General features: G+C 39.4%; 1 pseudogene; it reads right to left on the minus strand.

Annotated features, from left to right (window-relative positions):
- Nucleotides 1-8,065: 8,065 nt before the first annotated feature.
- On the minus strand, nucleotides 8,066-14,954 carry LOC116528223 (annotated as a pseudogene).
- Between the last annotated feature and the right edge of the window lie 5,520 nt (nucleotides 14,955-20,474).

Here is a 20,474-nt window from a genome sequence, read left to right on the forward strand (position 1 = left end):
CATTATTGGGTATATACCCAAAGGATTATAAATCATCTATTATAAAGACACATGCACATGTATGTTATTGCAGCACTGTTACAATAGCAAAGACCTGGAACCACTCCAAATGCCCATCAATGATAGACTGGATAAAGAAAATGTGGCACATATACACCATGGAATACTATGCAGCCATAAAAAAGGATGAGTTTATATCCTTTGCAGGGACATGGGTAAAGCTGGAAACTATCATTCTCAGCAAACTGACACAAGAACAGAAAACCAAACACTGCATGTTCTCACTCATAAGTGGGTGTTGAACAATGAGAACACATGGACACAGGGAGGGAATATCAGACACTGGGGCCTGTCGGGGGTTGTGGGGCTAGTGGAGGGATAGGAGGGGGTGAGGATATAGGGGAGAGATAACATTAGGAGAAATATGTAATGTAGTTGATGGGGTGATAGATGCAGCAAATTACCATGGCATGTGTATACCTATGTAACAAACCTGCACGTTCTACACATGTACCCGAGAACTTAAAGTATAATAAACTAAATAAATAAAAAGAAAACTTCACATCCTTTGGCCACTTCTAAAGGGTATGTGCAAGTAAAACAACACAATGATAGAAATTTAGTTCTAGGATCGTTATTGGAAAGCATATTATTTAACATTTTTATTTTATAGATTGGAAAATTGAAACTTAGACTTGTACAAAAGAGTTTATCAATGACAACACAAGTTCATATCTTTTTTCACTTTAAATCTAGTGCTTTTTGCTAATCAGTGGAATAATTATTGAGCTACTACTGTTACCATAATGCAGGATGGGTATCATTGTAGACAATGAAAGAAATAGAGGATATATTACTAACTTTAAGACTTTGCCAGTTTGGACTGTATAGAAAGAGACATAGTAAAGACTCAAGAGCTTAATTGCGACATTAGTAGGTCTTAGGTTCATCAAAGGCCGATTTGGAAGAAGTGGACCTTGTGGAAGTAGAACCTGAACTAGTCTTAGAGAAGGCATGAGGTTTGAACTGGCAGGTGGTAGTTGATGCTAATACTTATTTCAGGCAATAGGTATTAGCATTGCCACAGGAAGAATCTGTGACTGCAGAGAACATTCACTTTGTTCTTTACAATAGTTTTAATATTTTCATTTTAATCCGTGTGAATAACTTTGGGCTAGTTATTTAGCCACTCTTGTCCTCTGTTTCTTTAGCAGCAAGGAGGGAATAACAAAGCAAGGCTGCATTGCAGGGAAACCGGGAGGCATTGTGAATTTGAAGCATTATAAAGAGTTTTATTCACATAAAAGGAAAGGAGAGTATGCTCCACAAAATTCTACGGCCAGAATTTCAAAGCATCATTGTTGCCTAATGACGGTTTTCAGCTTTGCCCTCAGTGGATATATAGTTGGAGTTTTGAAACTGAAATATCTTTGTTATGTTTTGCCTGGATCAAAGCACACATAAAGCCTGATCGAATGGAAAAAAAGGCAGAAGATACAGGCAAGTGCCGCAGCATGACAACTAGCAGCCCTTAGGTTTCTGCTAACGTCCTAACCAGTTAAAATGTTCCGAAACCTTTGTAAGCAGGGACTGAAAATCCAACAAAATTATCATTTATATATATATATATATATATATATATGTATGTATGTATGTGTGTATATATATATATGTATATATATATATATACACACACACACATATATATATATATATATACACACACACATATACATATATATATATATAATGGGTGCTCACACCCTCCTGGAGATCAGAGTTTCTACAGATAGAAAGACCAACATTTTGTGCTTTTCTTTACAGGGTATGAGGCCATGCCCCAACAGAAGAGATGTTTGTTAGACGAAAAGTGAAACTGCACGAAGTTAGAAAAAACTGTAAGAGAGGATGAAGATAAGGAAATCTGTATAAATAAGAACTAGCTCGTGTAACAAAATCCACATTTTTCATTCTTGGGTACACAATGAGCTCCTTAATATGACGAGGTTTTATGAACAGGTAGAAGCGTCTTCCAAGGAACTTATCGGTAGTTTGCCTATAAATGGGATTTAAAAGGGAACCAGAGAATCCTTTCTTAAAGTGAATCTGATTCGTGTTTCTATTAACACTGGATGGATGGACACCTTCCTTTTCTCTTAAGCTGTAGTTTCTAATGGTAACCTCACATACTGAAGAGATGTCTTTTATCATGATTCTAGGTATAAATCAAAGCAGGAGCTGTTACCATTAATGCTGTAAATTCCAAGCAAACCTGGAGGAGTCATGTGCGGAATGAGAATTCCTGATGCATACTTTCAGCATTATTGGCATCTTATCTTCTTCTGTGAAGAACTAATTAATGTCTAGTTCTTATCTTTGATTTTTCAAACCGTCTCTTTACCTTTCTCAACAATTCTCTCAAGGGTTTATTTTTTTCTGCTTAGAAGGCAATTCTTTGGAGTCCTGAAGTCTCTTTGCTGCATATGGGGTATGTGTAATAAGACAGATGGAAAAGTAGAAAATTCAGTTTAAAAAAGATATATGACTTTTCAGCTTCAAAATTAAAAACAAAAACAAAAACAGCACCTAATTTAATTGGGTATTTATTCTCACTGGAATGATTATTTATATAATAAAACTTGACTGCATTGTAGTATTCTGAATGTTAGAAATTATTCTTTCAGTTTTCATTTCACGTCTCCTGTCTCCTTGTCCCAATATTTACCATAAAGCCTTGTGCTCAGAAAATGCTCAATACATGTAGGTTGACTGAATGATAATGTATTTAGCAAACTGGTTTATCAACATGCCATACATATTTTCTTGATGTTTCAGAATAGTTGGGGGTTTCCAATGGAGACCTGGGGAGGCTTTTAGGACTGTGGCATAGCTGTCTTCATCTCCTTTACATTGCTTAAACTCATGCTCTGCACATGCCTCCTAAAGGAAGGTGCTCCACTTCTGTTTATTGAATAAAAAACAGCTTCTGTTGTTGAGCAATAGCTCTTCCATAAAGCTCTGTTATAGGAACTTGTACCACCAGACTGAATTAACAAAATTCTTGCTAGATGATCTGGCCTTTCACTATTGAGAATTTAATATAATAATAAAAGATTATTTCCTTCAGGGTATATTATCTCTCATGCCAGAGCTCATTGTAACATGAGAGACAAGCTCCTTCGAGCTAAAAAGTTCTCCCTTATGTGGATGGAGGAAAAAAATGAAAGCACTTACCTGGTCAACATTATTTCATAGGGTGCTGAGGAATAAATCAGGCTTGGCATGACCTTCATTGAAATTTCCGATTTATTTACAGAGGTTTGTGCTGATCGCTTTATCTACCGGAGGCCCCGTTTCCCCTTGGTGACTCATAAGTAATGTGGTCCACGCAAACCCGTGTAAATAGAGCTAATATTTCAAGGGAGGTCATGCTATATACTCTTCCCCTGAGAATAGATGATGGCTGACTGCCGGGCTGATATGAAATTTATCTTTGTGAGAGAGAAGAAGGATTTTGTGGCCTAGAGGGCAATATACAGGGCTTCTGAATCTTAAGAGGGGCTGAGGTACATCAGAATCCAAGTGTGTTTTGCGTTGTATTTTTCTGCTTATGGGCAAAGATTAACAAAAGAAAACAAAACAAAATAACTCACTCAAGTCAAGTCTTAAATAGTCTACAAAGTCATCATTGATTTTTCTCAATTTAGTTGTGTATTTGTTTTTTCCTTTGAACACTAAATCTAGTTGTCTCCCAAGAAGAATTTGGACTCGCTAGTATATAGATCTTTAACCAAGATTGTCTTAATCACTTCTACCCATTCTTTCCCCTTTGCCCACTTTTAGTCTCTCACCACATCCCTGTTTCCCCTTGCCTTGTAATAACATTTTCTTGGGATATCTTGCAGTTAAGTGGTTCCTCTTCCCCAGTTCTACCTTGGCCTTTTGATTAGCAGCCCTTCTCATTCATTGCCTAGTCTTCTCCAACAGACAGCCACTTATATGTTTTCAGGATACATGGAAAGGCTTTCAGAACATAAAAACAATTTCTGTTTGTAAAATGTATAAAATACAAAATCCTGTGCTCTAGGATTTCTATTTTATGCTTTATAATATGACAGTATTAAACTTTATAAATGTTATTAAGATGTCTAGAAAGAAGCCAGATAATAGTATTATCATTAATTAAAACATATGTATCAAGCACCTCAGTATGTCGCTGCTTGCTTCTCGCCCTGGCCAGGCGTGGTGCCTCATGTCTATAATCCCATCATTTTGGGAGGCCAAGGTGAGGGGAGTGCTTGTACCCAAGAGTTTGAGACCAGCCTCGGTAACATAGTGAGACCTCATCTCTAGAAAAAAAGTTTAAAAATCAGTTGGGCATGGTGGCATGTGCCTGTGGTCCCAGCTGACAGGAAGACTGAGGTGGGAGGATTTGCTTGAGTCCAGGAGATTGAGGCTGCAGTGAGACATTATCGCACCACTGCATTCTAGGCTGGGTGACAGAGTAAGAGATTCTGTCAAAAAAAAAAAAAAAAATTCTTGCCCTCAAGTAGTTTACCATGTACTTGAGAAAATGAGATGAATATGCTCAAAAAAGGAAAGAAAAAACAACACTTGAAGAACACAAATCTGTATAAAGCTAGCTGTATGATCCAGACTTCAGTGACATTCTAAATATGTATGTAGTCACGCCACTCTCTTTAAGTTTTCCTGGGGGAACGTTCAGTCTTCTTTACATGATCCACAAGAGCTTCCTATCCTGGTCCCAGCTCATCCAACCTTATCTCCTTCATGCCCCAGAAACTCTATGTTCCAGCTTTATTAGACACAAACAAACCACTGTTATGTTTATTTTGGCATGAGGTAGCTAAAGGTAAATATCCTGTGTAGGATGATAAAGCGTATTAGTTACACTCATTTGACATGTAAAGTACTTTCCAAACGTATCACTTTATTATCTTTATCTTTATCTCTTAGTTTGGAATGACTTCAACCACCATCTCCAATTGGAAAATATCAGTATCTCACGTCTTCCCAGGGCTAAATGGGTTACGCCCGCCCTGTGTGCACATAGCCCTTGCTTCTGCTCAACTGCATTTTAAGTTATCTCTTTATCTCACTCCCCCACTAGACCATGAGCTTTTTGAGGGCAAATGCTGCATTTTATTCACTGTGGAATCCCTAGTGCCCAGCTCCAGAATGTTTGATGGGTGTTTTATGAGATAATTAGTTCTGAGAAACTGGCAGCCTGACCTTCTACATAATTAGAGAATGCAGCCACATCCTGAGACCTGAGAGCCACTATTAGTACCCTCACACCAAAATATCCTCCCTGCCATTCTGCTTCTGTAGCAAGAGAATCTGCTCATGCTCGCTAGGGCTAAGATTACTGTGGTCTTGCGGGTGTGACCTGGTGCAAGTTACCCTTACCTTTATCAGCAACACCTTGAATCATCATCTGCATCATTATCTTCAGCAAGAGCAGAAAGAAGGGACATTTACTGAATGCCCATGGGATCTTGTGCCAGGGATTGTTGGTACAGAGAGCCATGAAATCAGTCTCTGTCCTGGAGAATCAAGTACAGTAACAGAAAATGATGTTATACAATAGAATGGAGCTTTCCATAGATTACTGCTATCTCAAGAACACTAGAAAAGAAGGGTGCTTTGGACAAATAAGATGCTGTATCCTCTTTCTGGATATTTATAATTTATAACAACCTGATAGAAGCTTTCTGAAGTTTTTTGATAAAGACAACTTTTTCGCTTTTTCACTGAGATATAATTACATAGAGAGAAATACACAGTTTGGTGAGTTTTGACCAATGGATATGCTTTTATAGCCAAAACCCCTAACAATATATGGAATATTTCTATCACTATCAAAAGTTTTTTCATAATCCTTGCCAGTCAATCCTCTTCCCCATTACTTCCCTTCCTACAGACAACCACAAATCTGATTTCTATCCCCATAATAGTTTTGCCTGTTCCTTACACTTACTAGAGAATCCTTTTTTAAAATGTAATAATTGTTTTATTGTGGAATATGCTTTAAAAATACTGGGTTATCAACTACTTTACAACTACTTTACAACTTTCAATGAATTTTCATATTAATTATCTGATTTAATTCAAAATAATAAAATAAGAATGCTTTAAGGGCCAATGAGAGATGCATACAGTGGTTGCCATAGGAATTTAGCTGAAAACATGCCCATAGGGTTAGTTTGAATGGGAACAGCTTCCCAGTGGTTGCCAACCAAACATCAACTTGATCTTCGGATGGGTAGTACACAGTTAAGTGGGGAGAAAAGGAGAGGGGGTTCTAGTATGTAGGGAAAGGGTGGGCTAAGATTTAACGATGGTGATGTATATTGATTTAACAATCATGATGTATGTTGTGTATCAGGAGAGCAACCCTGAGAATGAGAGCAGTGAGAATGAAGCTACATTTCAGACCCCACAGATCCTGCTTCCCAGACTTGAGTGCACCACAGTCTGCCTGGAGAGGAGCTGCTTTTCTGACTTCTGGTGAGATATTTTTCCTGCATGTCTCAGAAGCTGTGTTTCCTAACACTACTGAGGTTACATCAACTCCTTGTAGAAACTAAGCTCACCTCATGTTTGAATTCTGTTTTACTTCTTACACCTGGGAATAGTACATCGCTGTCAACAAAGCTTTTTAAATATTCATTTTTCTTTCAGTAAATTTTAATGGAAAGGAGACTTGCTTACAGCTTTGTGCTTACATTTTTTATAGGATAAGTGATTTGCAAAGATCTCTGATGTCTGGGAACTCTAAGGAAGTTCAGACCTTATTAGAATGGTTTCTTTTCTGATGATTCTCTTTCTTCTCTGGTCACAGGGCTCTCCTCCCAGGGGTGTATTTATATCATCTCCCAGCTCTGGCCTGTCACTTGCTCAGATCTCTTTAGTCATTCAGAGGAGAATGGTGTTAGGAGCAATGACTATGAACAGACAAAATGCACATCTTCACTGATGACCAATAGGTAGCTTTCTCGGCTGAATGCCCCCTACTTCCCAGGGAATTCCTCTCTAAACAGGTAGGTAGGGTTTTCGGCAGTTAATTCATCCAATGGGATCACAAGAGTTATGTTGAATCACCAATTCTGCCAATTTTTGGATAGGATTTGAGGCATTCGGCTTTATAACTGTGGTCCTTTCATTTATTTATTTATTTTTTTTGAGACAGAGTTTCACTCCTGTTGCCCAGGCTGGAGTGTAATGGGGCGATCTTGGCTCACTGCAGCCTCTGCCTCCCAGGGTCAAGCGATTCTCCTGCCTCAGCCTCCTGAGTAGCTGGGGTTATAGGCATGTGCCATGACACCCGACTAATTTTGTATTTTTAGTAGAGATGGGGTTTCTCCATGTTGGTCAGGCTGGTCTTGAACTCCCAACTTCAGGTGATCCACCTGCCTCAGCCTCCCAAAGTACTGGGATTGCAGGCGTGAGCTACCACACCCCACCACTGCATTCCATTTTTAAAATTAGTGGTAAGAGAAACACAGGAGTACAAACACACATACACACTGCACACAGAGATAATGCATTGTGTAAGCAATATGAAAGTGGTGCTGTCTTAAAATGAATAGCAAGCAAGAAAGAAACAAATACTATGTAGGGTTTTGGCTTACTGATGAGCCGAAAACCAGTGCAGACATTTCTGGCAACTTTCTGTCTTTCTTCCTTTTACACTCTACCCATCCAAACCTTTGTGCCCTCTTACTATTTCTGCAAATTTTCTGTACCTACACTCCCTTCTCATGTCATAGGGAGCAGCAGAAAGGAGACTGATGTCCCACCCTTTATTCACCTAATACTAGACATTTCAAATATACAAACTTATAAAACAGTAGAAACCATCCATATTTCCCTCCACCCTAATTTCACAGACAAGGGAACAGGCATACAAAAGCAACTGACTTTTCAAGCCACATGTCTCATCTTTGATCCAATGTTATTTCCTAGAATTTTTACGGTTTCAGGTCTTAGATTTAGGTCTTTCATCAAAGACCTAAATCTAAGACCTGAAACCGTAAAAATTCTAGAAAAACCGGGCACGGTGGCTCATGCTTGTAATCCCAGCACTTTGGGAGGCTGAGGCAGGCAGATCACCTGAGGTCGGGGGTTTGAGACCAGCCATGACCAACATGGTGAAGATGGTGAAACACCATCTTAAAAAAAAAAATTCTAGAAAATAACATTGGAAAAACCATTCTGGACATTGGCTTAGGCAAAGAATTGATGACTAAGACCCCAAAAGCAAATACAACAAAAACAGCAATAAATACATGGGGACAAATTAAACTAAAAAGTTTCTATATAGCAAAATAAATAATCCGCACAGTAAACAGATACCCCACAGAGTGAGAGAAAATATTCACAAACTATGCATTTGACAAAGGACTAGTACCCAGAATCTACAAGAAACTCAAACAAATCCACAAAACAAACAAACAAAACAAAATAATACCATCAAAAAGTGGGCAAAGGACATGAATAGATATGTTTCATAAGAAGATGTACAAACAGTTAACAGATATATGAAAAACTGCTCAACACCACTAATCATCAGGGAAATGCAAATTAAACCACAATGAAATACCGCCTTACTCCTGCAAGAATGATCATAATTAGAAAGTCAAAAGACAGTAGATGTCGGCATGGATGTGGTAAAAAGAGAACACTTTTACACTGCTGGTGGGAATGCCAATTAGTATGACCACTATGGAAAAATGTATAGACATTCCTTAAAGAACAAAAAATGGAACTATCATTTGATCAAGCATTCCCACTGTTGAGTATTTACCCACATGAAGTCATTATGAAAAGACACATGCACGTGCATATAAGAGATATGCACGTGCAATTGAAAGATATGAAACCAACTTAAGTGCCCATTGACCAGCGAATGGATAAAGAAAATGTGGTATATAAACACGATGGAATACTACTCAGCCACAAAAAGGAACAAAATAATGTCTTTTGGAGCAACTTAGGTGGAGCTGGAGGTCATTATTCTAAGTGAAGTAGCTCAGGAATGGAAAACCAAGTATTTATGTTCTCACTTATGAGTGGGAACTAAGCTATGAGGATGCAAAGGCATAAAAGTGATGTTATGGATTTTGGGGACTCAGCAGGGGAAGGTTGGGAGGGTTTGAGGGGTAAAAGACTGCATAGTGGGTACAGTGTACACTCGGGTGAAAGGTGCAATAAAATATCAGAAATCACCACTAAGGAATTTATTCATGTAACTAAAAACCACCTGGATCCCAAAACTGTTGAAATTTTAAAAAAAATTGTCTTTTCAATTTCACAGAGTGAATTAGCTGTAGGACTAGGAATAACACTCTGCTTCCTGGCTTCCTCTTGCTATCCCTTTGCTCTGCATCTTGGTGAGGCAGGAAAACAAAGAGGAGCAAGCTGTGTGAATGCTTTTCTACCCTGGGGGACATATTGTTTCCTTGCTTTAGGACTCTATCCGCATTCCCCCTATCCAGCGGACTCCTCCTCATCCCCTATGTCAAAGAAAAAATATGACTTCTTCATGGAAAGCCTTCTCTCAGTTCCAGTTTGCCACCATAATCTTCAGTAGGAGCTTCTTTTCCTTCCCACACATTGTCCTTCTAATTAATTACCTGTTAACTGTTTGTTCCCCTCTCCTCACTGTGAGCTGCTGCAGTACCTGATGCATAGTTTATGCTCAATGAATATTTGTTGGTTGAATGAATAAATATGGATTAAGCCCTTAGGCTTGTATATTTCAGATATATTCACAAAGACACAGTACATTTAGCATATAGGTTTTTTTGTTTGTTTGTTTGTTTGTTTGTTTGTTTTTAACATATAGTTTTATTCTGTTGTAGACAACTCCAGCTAACTAAAAGAAAAAATCATATTTCACGGAGTATGTTGCTAACATTAAAGGCTGAGAACCAGCGTTGAAAGAGGGTAGAAATGGAGCCAGTTCTGGAGGAGTAAGACCTGTAATGACCGCAACAGTCTTATGTCAGAGAAAGCTGGGTCAAAGGCCATGTTAATAAGCAGTAAATTACTGCTATTTAAAGGCTCTCTACCACCATAGAACACATTTTGTGTGTCAGATTGGGGAAGGAGAACCCGGTCGGCATTGGTCGAGTCTGCTCCTTGGCCAATGAAGAAAGAGAAAATTCCTCAAAAGAAGATCCTATTAGGAAAGAAGAATGAATGGTAAGTGGCTGAGATGGGAAGTACAGTAAGACACATATCCATTCCATATATATCCTGGTGAACTGCTTTGAATCCTTTTATGTTTTCATCCTCTGGGGTAGGCGCCCTCCAGAATTTTGGGTGCCTCTTATACAAGGGTGCCATATTCTACTGAGATGCCAGCCTTCTCTGTGAGTCTGTGAGTTTCCACTGCCTGGCGTATAGTTGGTATATGATAAACTTGTGTTGAATAAATGAAAGAGTGAATAATAAATGGGTGAAGTGGCAATCAGCAGAGATACTATCAGAGAGGATGGCAGAAGCAGAGACGCCATAAGTTAGATACGGACAATAATAAGCATTCTACTTCAAGTTCATATTCAGTTTTCAAGTATTTCTCACAACAACCTTGTGAAATAGACAAGACAGTTACGTTCTGTATTTTACTGATGAAGAAATTAGACTTAGTGAGTGTAAATTATTCTGGGTCACAAAACTAATTATTTGCAAAGTTGGGATCAGAATATAGGTCACCTATCTCCACTCTAGTGCTGGATATAATGGTTGAGTAATTTTTTTTTCAACTGTTTGGTTATGGATAACAAGTCAGAGATGAGTATAGTGTTTTGTAAGAGAACAAATAATATCTGAGGAAATTTGAAAATCAGGACTGGTATTGGAAGTGAAGCTAACAAGAAGTACCATGTTTATCTGTGTATAGGGTGTGAGAGTGGAAGGTGTATTTGTATGTGTATATGTGTTTAAAGTGGAACATTTAGATAGAGATTCTCTTAGAAATAGAATTCTGAGCCAAGGATTAGAGAAAGAAGAATATCAAGGAGTCTTTTAAAAGGTTAATTTCTCATTGTTCCTATCCCTGGTATCTCTCTGAGCATTAAGGGTTGTTTTTAAATTATTATGTTATAAGGAAATATTATTGAAATGGAGTCCTTTTTTTTTGCTGTTTATATTACATAATATACTCCCCTGGCAACAATAATAACAAAAAAACCAACAACAAATTTGGAGAAATAATTTGTAGAAAGAGAAGAATTACTAAACACACATTCAAGGTATTTTAGATTGAGTAGTCATGTGGTACCCAATTATTGCTATGGGATGAAATCCCCTTAAATAATACTTGTGAATACCCTGAATATGGACACAAAGCCTCTGGAGAATTGCTACTATGCCCACAGCACAGTTCAAGATCCTGTGACTCTTCTGATCAGGGACAATGTGGATTGCCTAGCACTGCATGCAGGTGGGCCGCCTCACCTCCTTTTGGTGCTTAGACAGCCTCTGCTACTGTGGAAGGAGGATGATGTGCTGAGCCCTCTCAACTCACAGTTTTGGCGGGCAAAGCAGAAAGTGTTCTAGTTTGGCAGTTTATTTTCAAGCCAACTTATTCTTCACTTGTCATCTTTAAGCATTATTTAAAAATGCATATTCGTGTTCCCAGGAAGGATTAATCTAAGACAGAGAAGAAAATAGGGTGTTTGAGTAGCTGACACCTTTTGCCCATCCCTAATCTCCATCTGAAACTCCAACATGCACGTTCATTTTGGTGAATGAATTAATTTATGTCAGAAAGGAGGAATGCTAGAAAGAAGTAAGAGCAGTGAATGTGGTTGGTCCTAATTCTCGCTTTGTTAAAGATTGAAGTGAGTGGAATCTCAGTAAAGATATTCCTGAAAGCAAACGGGTCAAGAAAAAGGCAAGAAATAAAGAAAGCCAGAGGCAAACAGAGACCTCAGCAAGAGAAGGACATGACCCGCAGACATCAGCCCATGATGGAAAACAAACCCCAAAGAAAGCTTGAGCCAGAACAGTAAAGAAAATGATCAAACTCTAGTCTCATTGGAACCTTGAAAAACGCACCTCCCAAAGACTGTGCTATTGGCGGGGGCAGGGGGTGTTGGATATATGTAGAGAGAGTATATGTCAGGACTTATTGTTGGCAGCATTTTGATAATGAGAACGATAGTTCTATTCAGAGCTTCAGCTTAAAAAAAAGTGTTTCATCATTTTGGCAGTTTGGTAACTGGTGTAAAAAAGAAAAAGAATCAACATTTAAAACTGGTGAGTTTTAGCTTCTTCCTCCATTTCTCTGAGCTCCAGTTTTTCTGAGGCAGAAGAGTAAAGTCGTCTATTCCCTGAAATTCTTGCAGTTAGTCTAAAGGGAAAAATATTCCTGAGATATTTCTGAGACGTATGTTTTACCTTTTTATAGAGAGCAAAAATTAGCATTTGGATTCCTTGTTACAAGTCCCGTTTTGATCTTTTTTTAATTGTCAGTGAAAAAGTAATGAAGAGCAATTCTGATTTAGCCACAAAAATTCTACAAATGATAAAAAAGACCAAGCTGACAGGTGCACTGAAAATGGTCATATTTTTTCCTCTTACTTTAGTTGAACTACAGCTAATAATAGTACTGACTCATCCTTTGAATTTCTTTTGGTGTCATTTATGTGAAGAGTTCAAAGCCCTTTATGAATAATAAATACTTAGATCTTCCAAAAGTCCTTAAATTCGAAGCATGAGAATGACATTGTACCCATTTCACAGTTGAATCATGGAGCTCCAGACAGAGAGCTGGCCGTGGAAACACAGTCTTCTCTGTGGTCTCTGCCCCAGACTTATTTATCTCACTTTGGGGGTCTCTCAAACTCCCCCATACTCCTATAAGTCATCCTATATATTTTCACTTCTATCTCGTGCCAAGCTCATTAAGCACCCTTCATTGATCTTCCATTTTCTATTTCTGTCTATCACTTGTTTTTGCTTGTTTCTAGGCTCATATAATCAGTGTCTCCACTGCTTTGTGAGAATTACTATGTCTCTGGTGTACCCTGCACCTGACAAAATAGAATAGGGCTTCTATTCCCTTTTAGAAAATGGTTAATGAAGAAGTGTTTCTTGGTTCCCTAGTATGCCTGCAGCAGCAGCCTCAGAATAGCAAGAGCTCCAGAAAGAGCAAAAGACACAGATCCTTCCTTGGAAAAGCTGTAGGGAGGTAAGGAGATAGCTCCGACCCACAGGGTATAGCAAAGAACAACACCAAATCCTGTATCAGATACCTCATCCTGTGTTACCAAACCTTAGGAATACGAGAAGTTAGAAGAAAGGGATGAAGAGTCAGACACTTCAAGGAGGTTGTGTTTGGTTGAGATTTTGAAGACTGGGTCAGTAGAAGATTTAAGAGACAGCGGTGTTCCAGGTCCAGGGCAAAAGGCACCCCGGAGAGGAGGCATTTAGTGTGTTAGGGGATAAAAACACAAAAAGTTAGAGAACGTCTCTCTAGAGCAAGAAGCACAGGTCCTTGGAAATGGGGTATGTGACTGACCTGTGGAGTACAGGGTAGCTCAGCACAGCTCCTTTACAGGGATTGCAAATTCAACCTAGAAACATGTGAAGAAGAGACTTTCTTCCTGTCAAGCAAATTCATGGTAGCTTTCATTTAATGAACTGTTTTTCTCAAAAGTTATAATTCATATTTAATTACGTCATTAATTTTTATTACTTTTTTTTACAAAATGGTCAATATAGTCTAAGACATAAAAAGTATTTTCGTATTTAAATAAGTGTTTTAAAATATAAGGTAAGACTACAAAGCAGTATAACAGGTTTTCTGCCACTTGTAAATGGGATTAGAAGGCAATCCCTAGAATTCCAGAATTGTTGAGGAGGCATGGTAATTTTAATTTACAATCTGGATAACAAAAAGCCAAGGGCTTTGGGTTCTAGTTGCCATCTTGCATGGTAAAATCTTTTTTTTGTTGTTTTTTTTTGTTTTTTGGGACAGAGTCTTGCTCCATCGCCAGTTGCCAGGCTGGAGTGCAGTGGCGCAATCTTGGCTCACTGCAATCTCCGCCTCCCGGGTTCAAGCAATTCTCCTGCCTCAGCTTCCTGAGTAGCTGGGACTATAGGCACGCGCCAGCATGGTACAATCTTTAATAAGTCTGTCAACTCCTGGATATCAGAAGTCCCACCACAGAATGAAAGGTGTTAAATCAGGTCATTTTGAATATTCTTTCCAGCTCTGTTATTTTATAATGCCATGAAATCAGAGTAACATGTTCCAGGCTGTTTGGGGTCAGAGATTTTAGAACCTGTATTCAACATATAATACTTGTTAAATGTCTACTTTTTGGTGTTTTATTCATATATATATATATATTCCCCATGTTCTCTGCATGTAAGTATATTTTTCTATTTAACAGCCTCTTCATCATTAGCAATAAATAAAAGTTTCTCAAGAGTGTATTTTCCATTTCTTTCTTTTTGTTTCAGCTTTCTTTTAAAATTTCCTCAAGATCTCTTCTGGATTTGTGGAGGCTAAAAGCTTCACTACCTTCTCTTGAGATGTACCACCCTTATCCAAAACCACATTATTCTTCCTGAGTTCTAAGACCTTAGAAAAATACCTATAAAGTTCAGCATTAGCCTCCCCCTCTGATCGAGGTGCTTCAATAGCCACATTTACCACCTCTGCTGTCAAATCTGTTACAGTATTTTGTTGTTTGGAGCCAGGTTTGGCATGGATGGCTATGGTGACACAACCTTTAGGATAAACTGCCATAGGACCTAAGGGAGGAAGTAGTCTCTGGTTTCGTGATCTGACTTTTACCCTTGGTCATCGCACCAGCTTTCTTAGGCATCTGGGTACCAAGAGGGAGCTGAGTGGAGCCCCTGGTACTCAGTGCTGCCCCGAGGTGCCGCAGCCCGTGGCCAAGACCCAGCATCCCCACTGGGGGAGGCCTTAATGAAATTCTTTATTCTCACTTCATTTTAAATTCAGTCTTCTGCAGGGATCTTGAAGTATGTTCCATGTGTCTGGAGGCAGAGGCTCTGCTATATGTCAGTATCCAGAGCACAGAGCAGTCTAGGGAGGATGCATGTGTAAAGGACAATCAGGAGCAAGGGAATATTCCCTGTCTGGGGCTCTGCTCAGTGCTGGCTTCTGGTAGGAGCTGAGCTTGGTTATGGGTTGACAGTGAGCAGGAAAGAGGTCTTGAGAGGAAGGGAATGAGGACGCGCGATGTGGCAACAGGAGGTAATTGTGGGAAGGAAGCTTAACAGAACCACCTTTCCAGCGTGGTGAATGTGAGAACAGCAAGCAACGAACTGGAAGACAACCGGGAAGGGCGGGGGACCCAGCTAGAGAATTCAAAGCAGGCAGAACCTGCTGGGGAAAGGGGAAGGCCAGTCAACAATATCCTCATACGTTACACTAATCAGCACTTGGCCGTTCTCAGAAACTTTTTCTATCGACGTTAATTCATTTGATCCTTATGACATCCTTGGGTTTTATTAACCCATTTTACCCATGAGAAATGTGAGAAATGGAGAGTTTAGGGTTTTCCCAAAGATAATATTGTTATCTAGTGACGATTTAGGTCTAGAATCTGAAACTTCTGTCTCTTAACTCAAGGCCTTTCCTGCTAGCATCAAGCAGGGTGGGGCAGGGGGAAGACGCTGGACCTGTTGTGAGGAGATGGCGTTTCTCCTCCTGACCCTGGGAACTGAGCGGCCGCCAAGAACCCACGAAGCGTAGCGTGTCGTCCAGGCTCTGTTGGCTGGCATCTCCGACTGAGCTCGTATTTTAACAATGTTTCCCTGCTAGACAGGAAACTTAGTGCAGGGTCATGCACACAGTAGGTGTTCCATAAATATTTGTTGATGCCAGGAATGCAGTACAACTGGCTCACAGCAGGCTCATCACACCTAATCGCCTCAGAAAGGACTGGGAGGAGATGGAAAATAAAAATCTCATCAATAATAGAATCTGTTGTTTTTCCTTCTCTGCCCAGGGAGACTTCGGTTTCTCCGTTGTATTTCTAGTATTTTAAGATGGGAATAATTTTCACAGTGGCAGGTACAGCTGGTGAGATGCTGTTTTAATACGAAGGAAAATGCTAGAAAAGAATTTTAGAATATTAAAAAGGGATTTGGTTTCTGACAGAAATATTAGCTGTAAAGGCCGGTATGAAGATTTTAGAGAAATTTAATTAAAATTTAATCTTCTTTTTAATTAAAGTTTCCTTTAATTAAACTTAAAATTAAATTTGCTTTAACTGGAGGAATTTAAAGGGTATTACCTTTTGAGTGTCAATCATTTTGAAAGAAAAAATTTATGCTGCTTTGTCTAGTTTAAAATGAGGGTTGGTGTCAAATTTCTAGAAAAGTAATAAAAATATTGTATTTAAATACAAATGAGCACTCCTTGGTGTGTGGCTCCCCATTTGCCTGGTTCAGAAACATTTGTCTTGAATTGCAGTTTTCCTCTGTGTGGGAGACCTACAGGGAAGGTCGGGTTCAGACCACCAAGGATTTCAATGTGAGAGTTCAGCCTTTCTTTTCCCTTATTCAGTTCTTCTGCAAGCTGTCTCTCTCATTGCTGGAGTTCTCTAAGCCTTCCTCAAGCCACGTTTTGAGAAGCCTCTCCCATCTATCAATGTTTGGCAATTGTCGCCTCCTGCCTTTGTCTGGGAGGTGGAGGGAGGGGGTCCAAGCCCTTCATTCCCCTTCCTTCCTCAAAGCCCTTTACTGTGTGGTGAATTAGAATCCTTTCAAGCCCCATATATTCCTCCCTTCTACACTGAGGCTGAAAAGTGAGTTAATTTTTCCTCCCAGGATGAATATTCCCTTTTATACGTTATGTTCCCCATTTCCAACAGCAGTATCTCATTTCCTTACACAAGCTGAACTCAGAAGAAGAGGGTCTTCATTCTCCCTTTATAGCCTCTTCAGTTACCAGGTCCTTCAGAGCAGCCAGCACAACTATAGCTTCAGCTTAGTTCCTTATCCTGTCCCTAGATGGATGAAGGCAATGATTCCTAGTAGGGTCTGGCTGCTGCTCATCTCTCCTTGATGTAGCTTGCACACTATTGCCAAGTCATTAGTCTAAAATCACTGGCATGTTTTTTCCTGAATAATTCAAATATCTAAGCCTGGCATTCAAGGCCTCCAATGCTGTGGCTTCAACTTACCTTTTCCATATTCATGTCCCACAACTTTGCTAACACACTTAGTCTGCTCCAGCCAGTAATCTAGTTTACTTATTGCTCCTTAAACATATATCAAACGTTTTGGCTTCCATGTTTATTTCCACATTTTTCTTGTAGCCTAGAATGCTTTCTCTTTCTCTCATCTTCAACACCCTCATGAAACTCGAAATGATCACAAAGTAAACTCCTTATCAATCTGGACTGGCATGAGGGCTCGTTCTTCTGCAGCCAAGAACATTTACTCTGGCAATACGAATGCAGTCACATTTATTCTGTGTATTAGTTTATTCTTATTCTGCTAATAAAGACATACCTGAGATTGGGTAATTCATAAAGAAAAAGAGGTTTTATAGACTTACAGTTCCACATAACTAGGGAGGCCTCCTAATCATGGCAAAAGGTGAAGGAGAAACAAAGGCATGTCTTACATGGTGATAGGTGAGAGAGCGTGTGCAGGGGAACTGCACTTTATAAAACCATCAGAGCTTGTGAGACTTATTCAGTATTATGAGAAAAGCATGGGAAAAATCTGCCTCCATGATTGATTACTTCCCACCAAGTCCCTTTCACAACACATGGAGATTATGTAAACTACAATGCAGGATGAGATTTGGGTGGGGACGTGGCTAAACCATATCATTTTGCATACTAATGTTTATATCCTTTATTTTCATTTTTCCAATATTTGACAATTTCTCAAGCCTGGAATGTATATATTTCCACTTGATCTCCAATGCCAGCTGTGATATATGTGACAGAACTGTTATTATTCATATCTCCTATGTGAACAATTAGAGACTCTGAGGGCTTTTGACTTACTTAAGATCTCACAGGTTAAGTGATGGAGGAAGGATCAAAATTCACGTTCTCTCCCTGGTTATTTCACCATGTTCACTTTACCATTTTCTCCATCTGTGGAAGCAGGACAGTGAGACAACTGGCTCAGGGCAGTGAAGCCACTCTGAGTCCCAGGAATTCTATGCCCCAAGAAAAGTAGCTCATCCACTGCAGGACTCATCATAACATCAGGGCAACCACCGACAGAGACTGTCTGGTTGGGTTGATGTATCACCCTCTAACATGGAGCATACCTTATTCCACAAGGTACTGTGGCTGGCCTCCTGTGTGCTCAGCCTGTCCATGGCTAAGAAAATGGTAGAAGAACATGTTCTGCAATTCTCAACACTCAGTATAGGGGCCCTTCTAACTATATGAGAATGGCTTAGTCTTTCAGGTTTTAAGTTTCCTGAAAAACTCTGGTTTCTGGTTACTCTTTTCAAATAATTTAAATGCTTTAGAAAAAGGGAAGGAAAAAGACTTTTCAGAAACCCATATTTGAAAACTGTTGGGACTTGCTGAGCTAGTTAAAAAGATAATCTTTTATTATTTTATTCAAAGTAAGTATGACACAAATAAAGATCTTCAGAGAAAGATAAATGATCAACTCCCTGCCGGTTTTTCATTGCTAATGGAGAGATACATTCTCAAGGGCATCTCTCTCTCTCTCTTCCTTCTTTCCTTCCCTCTCCCTCCCTCCCTTCATTCCCTTCTTCCTTCCTTCCTTTCTTTCTCCTTTTCTCCTTCCTTCTTCCCTCCCTACCTCCCTCTCTTACTCTCTTCCTTTCTCCTTCATTCCTGTTCCTTTTTTTTTTGAAAAAGAATAGAAGTAACTGCATTAAAAGACACAGAATGCTAAAGCAATAGATAAAGCACAAAAGGCTAGGTTTTAATGATACAACATTAGAATTCAAAGCTGAAGCTTTTACCTACTGATATGGCTTGGCTGTGTTCCCACCCAAATCTCATCTCCAATTCCCACGTATCATGGGAGGGATTGGGTTGGAGGTAATTGACTCATGGGAGCAAATCTTTCCCATGCTGTTCTCGTGATAGTAAGTCTCATACAATCTGATGATTATTATAACGAGGAGTTTCTCTGCACAAGCTCTCTTCTCTTGCCTGTTGCTGTGTGAAACGTGCCTTTCACCTTCTGCCATGATTGTGAAGCCTCCCCAGCCATGTGGAACTGTAAATCCATTAAATGGGTTTGTCTTTATCAGCAGCATGAAAATGGACTAATACAGTAGATTGGTACCAGTAATGGGGTGCTGCTGAAAAGATACCCCAAAATGTGGAAGCAACTTTGGAACGGGGTAACAGGCAGAGGTTTGGAACAGTTTGGAGGACTCAGAAGAAGACAGGAAAATGTGGGAATGTTTGGAACTCTCTAGAGACTTGTTGAATGGCTTTGATCAAAATGCTGGTAATGATATGAACAATGTAATCCAGGTGGAGGTGGTCTCAGATAGAGATGGGAAACTTGTTGGGAACTGGAGCAAAGGAGACTCTTGTTATGTTTTAGCAAAGAGACTGGCATCATTTTGCCTCTGCCCTGGAGGTGTGTGGAACCTTGAACTTGAGGGAGATGATTTAGGGTATCTAGCAGAAGAAATTTCAAAGCAGCAAAGCCTTGAAGAGATGACTTAGGTGCTGTTAAAAGCATCCAATTTTAAAAGGGAAGGAGAGCATGAAAGTTCAGAAAATTTGCACCCTGACAATGTGATAAAAAAGAAAATCCCATTTTCTGGCTGCATAATATTCTATGGTGTATATGTGCTACATTTCCCCTGTCCAGTCTATCATCGATGGGCATTTGGGTTGGTTCCTGGTCTTTGCTATTGTAAACAGTGCTGCAATGAACATTCATGTGCACGTGTCCTTATAGTAGAATGATTTATAATCCTTTGGATATATACCCAGTAATGGGATTCCTGGGTCAAATGGAATTTCTATTTCTAGGTCCTTGAGGAATCGCCACACTGTCTTCCACAATGGTTGAAATAATTTACACTCCCACCAGCAGTGTAAAAGTGTTCCTATTTCTCTACATCCTCTCCAGCATCTGTTGTCTCCAGATATTTTAATGATCGCCATTCTAACTGGCGTGAGATGGTATCTCAATGTAGTTTTGATTTGCATTTCTCTGATGACCAGTGATGATGAGCATTTTTTCATATGTTTGTTGGCCTCATATATGTCTTCTTTTGTAAACTATCTGTTCATATCCTTTGCCCACTTTTGAATGGGCTTGTTTGTTTTTTTTCTTGTAAATCTGTTTTAGTTCTTTGTAAATTCTGGATATCACCCCTTTGTCAGATGGGTAAACTGCAAAAATTTTTCCCCATCTGTTGGTTGCCGATTCACTCTAATGACTGTTTCTTTTGCCATGCCGAAGCTGTGGAGTTTGATTAGGTC

The sequence above is a fragment of the Sapajus apella genome, unplaced genomic scaffold (genome assembly GCF_009761245.1).
Source record: "Sapajus apella isolate SASKATOON/1434 unplaced genomic scaffold, GSC_monkey_1.0 scaffold57, whole genome shotgun sequence".
In the NCBI taxonomy this organism is placed as follows: domain Eukaryota; kingdom Metazoa; phylum Chordata; class Mammalia; order Primates; family Cebidae; genus Sapajus; species Sapajus apella.